Genomic DNA, 4,113 nt, shown 5'->3' with positions numbered 1-4,113 from the left:
GTTGGCTGTGTCTGTGCTCTGAATACATCCAAAACTTCAGAAAGTTTTCCATTAGTGCAGTATGTGAATTGTTTGTGGTTACATCAACCACACAAACCATATATCAAATATATTTTGAGGTCATATATCACCCCTTCCCTATTGTGTTAAGGTTTTACTACATTTTTTTAAGGTGTGAAAAAGACCTAAGAGGGGGCAGTGATTTGTCAAATATTGCAAGTTCATCCTCTGGTGGAATAAACACCTTGGAAGGCTTCCCCAGGCTGTGGGGAAGTCCCAGAAAGCTGATTACTTCTCTTCAATGACCAAATTTCCTCTTGCAGTGCTGTCAGCTTCTCACTCTACTTACTTCACATTAAAAAATAAATACTGCAAATGCAGAATATTTTAAAAGATGACTTCTCCTGTTGAGCTTAATGCTCATGAATAACACTGGTGGTTATTGAGACAAGTCAGCCCTTTCAGCTTACTTTTTTTTTTTTTGCATGGTATATACCATTGCTTTCCCCCCTGCCCTGGATTTTTACTCATCAATATTTCTTTTCCTAAAATATTTATATTTGATATTTCTGCATCTTGGAGGTTACTTTAAGGTTAAGAGGAAAATTATGAATATTTTTGTGAGTGCATGTCTTGAATTAATGTTCTTGTCATCATTAAAAAGGGTAGCAGAGGCTTATGTTTGTGTATTTGTGTGTTAATACAGCTCCAGCACTTATTTTGTCTGCCAGCATTTCTAAATATCAATTAGAAAACATTCAAAGTGAATTTGACTTCCAGTGACTGTGCATAATAAATGGACATATGCTAAACATAATTACATATGCTTAAAATGCATTAAATGCAAGAATGATTGAGGATACTAAAGCAAAGCTCACTGAAGAACTGTGGTAGCTATACAATAATTGCTCCAGATTTAATTGTACAATTAAAGACATGGGTGTTTATATTGTAACAAAATAATCTGTTAAGGAAGAACTTGTAAGAAGATGGCAAGTAATTTTAAGCTTTTTTTGAGCTTTAAGTTTGGTGGTGGTTTTTTTTTTTTTATTTTTTAATTTATTTTATTATTCTTATGTATTTGTATAGCAGCACAGAGAGGTCTCTGGTTTTCTGGAGAAGTTCCAGTCAAATGCCATTTGTATTATTTTCTGGGGGCATAACACGTTTGCCATAAAATGTGTCAGACTTATAGATCTTCACACAAGCAAAATATCCTTGGAGCTTTTGTTAAAATCCCAGAGGGGAAAAGGGAGGAGGGAAGCTGCTCACAGAAGAAAAGCTCCATCAGCACATAAACATTGCCAAAAAATCCTTGTGTGAAGTTACTGCTCTTGAAAGGTAAAATACAGAGGAAAAGATTTCTTTTGCTTCCTGAATTAGGCAGACGTAGGGCCTGAAGAATAGCTCTAGAAACAGACCCTTCTAGATATTTCTGTCCCTTTTTTGCATGGATTGAACTAGAAAGGCTGTTGAGAAATGGGACACAGTGGGCAGCTGCAGTGAGGAAAACCTGGTCCGTGTGAGCCTCTGGTACATCTGGCTGATGTGGGCATCACAGCACAGAGAGGATTTTGAGCTTCAGGCTGTGGATGATGTGAAGAAGCTGTAAACCAAATTCAGCCAATGAGTGCTGAAAGCATTTCAAAATGCCCTTTGTCTGTATGCACAGATAAATGTGCAGACTTGGGAAACAGAAGTTGGCACTAATTTTCTAAATAAGTTTCCTTAACTTTTTTAAACTTTGAAAAGGAAAAAACAGAGTAAAACAAACTCAAAGCTGATTGAACATAAAAATTCTGAATTTCAGTAGTATGCCACTAAGACATAGAATAAGCAAAAGGGGCTTTGTTTTTGTATTTTTTCTTGTTTTAAAAACCCATTCAAGGTCATGGTTTGAACAGAAAAGTAATTGGATTTGATACACCATATGTTGTGGGATGTTTGACATCCCTAATGAATGTTACAGGGTAGCACTTCCAAAAAAAGTTGACATTAGCATTGAAATGAATTTTGACATGAAAACTTGCATTAAGACAAACATCACGAAGACAACAGTAATTTTTTCTTTTCCTGTCTTACCCCCATCATAAGATGGGCACTCCTGAAATGCAGAGAGGTTCCTTACCTTGCTAAGCTCCAGCCTGTCCCAATCACTCCCCAAACTTTGCTACTTTTTCACTCTGCCCTTGGATTCAGAGTGACAAATCCTACACTATAAAAGCAACCAAATTCCCTTGCTGTGTGTCCCTTGGCAGCCATTTCACAATATTTATGAAGCTGCCTGCAGAGAGCATTGTTCCTGTGTTCTGTTTTGTAAATCAAATAAGGATAAATTACATATATATATATATATATATATACACAAATGTTAAGTCTGCAAAATTTGGGGAAGTTTCTTATGTTTGCCTCTCTCAGTATTTTTGGTTTTGGGAAGCATGAAGATGATATCAAATATGTCACCTACCTGTACCATCTAGCTCTGAACAATCCTTGATCTAAGGAGCCTTAATATCACTTTCACAGGATATATTCTTCCTCTAGATGCTCTAAACAAGCAACTTTCTAATTTGTGAAAAATTGTTATAAAACTGCAAATCGATAACAAATGTAAGGAAAAAGAACTCAATGCCATTAAATTTAAATAAAGTATGAAAGATAGAGTATATAACATAACAATATATTACACACTAACATATTAATAACATTAATATATAACAATAGATTAATATAATTAAGAATGTAGTATAAAATATGTAAGATAAAGAAGGTATTAAAATTGAGAGGTAATAAACCACCAACAAAATTCACAGCAGTTATGCAAAAAAATATTAAAAATAAATTTGTAGCCTAAACAATCTCACTTCAGTTCTGCCTTTAATGTAGTTTTTTTTTCCTTTCTCACCCATTTTATGTGGGCACCAAGATCCCAGTCTTAATCCCAGTGCACCACCAAGCAGATGTGAGCACAGCTGAAACTCAGTAATAACACAGCTTGGTGATTACTGAGGTTCTCTACGCTGGAAGTAGGCACCAGATTTCCCATCTCTTGTTTACATGGTTGTGACAGGAAAAAATACCTCAAAATAGAACACGTAGCCTCTACTTTTGCAGAAATATTCTGTGTTGGAAATCAAAATTGCTCAGTGGCTGAGGCAGGGAAGGTCAAGCAAGGTGCTTGTTCCTAATCCCTATTTCTGGGCAGGGACTGTCACCAGCTGAGGTCTTTTAGCTCTCTGATCTACCTGATCCTGACAGCTGGGTGATGCAAACCAGCATGGATATAGCAGGGCAGAGAAGCAAAAGGCCTGGGATGTGTTCCTGGTGCTGTGCTGAGCTGTCAGCCAGAGGGGTGGCTTCTGCTTTGCTTGATTTGCAGCGTAGTGAAGCGGTGAATGAGCAGAGCAGAGCCCTGGCCCAGCTCTCTGATGTGGTTCTCTGGGCCATGCACTCAGGATGCTGGAGACTTTCAGGCTTTTGCAGCCTGAAAGCAGCCTCAGGCCTCCTCTGGAACCTAACTCAGAGGAAAGCATCAGAATCCTGAGGGGCAGGGAGGTTGCCACACGTCACAACACGAATTCCTGCTCTGAGAACCCAGCCTGGGATTTGCCCAGAGCTTGAAGGCAGCCACTGCATGAGCAGTGGGAATCCAGACACTGCTGTAACTGCTTTCTGAGCCAACCTCTTTTATTCAGCTTGGAATTTTTATTTTTAAAAGATAGGGCTGATTTCTCTTTAAGGAGAGGATGAGAAAATGGGATCTAAATGATTGGTGGGAAAGTACATTCCTGCCTTGAGAACGATTATCTTGCTGGGCATGAAAAGTAGAATCTGAAACACAATAATAAACCCAAGACTTGGCTGAGCTATCAAAGCAAGAGTGACACAGGGGGAGAAAAGGGGCAGGTGGGCTTTGAGCTGAAAACCACTACTGGGTTTGTAGCTCTACAGTGAAGCTGTACACCAAATGCCATTGGGACCTTCCTGCATTACCTCTCTGGCACAGGGAGGTGAAAAAACAGCTGAAGGGTAGCTCTGCAGTAGAAATAAGCTGTTTATTGGAAGACTGGATGGATTTCACATGGTTTTAGTTTTTTTTTTCCCCCTTGGCTA

The sequence above is a fragment of the Heliangelus exortis genome, chromosome 20, assembly GCF_036169615.1.
Source record: "Heliangelus exortis chromosome 20, bHelExo1.hap1, whole genome shotgun sequence".
In the NCBI taxonomy this organism is placed as follows: domain Eukaryota; kingdom Metazoa; phylum Chordata; class Aves; order Apodiformes; family Trochilidae; genus Heliangelus; species Heliangelus exortis.
The sequence above is the reverse complement of the archived record's forward strand: the minus strand, read 5'-3'. Positions refer to the sequence as shown.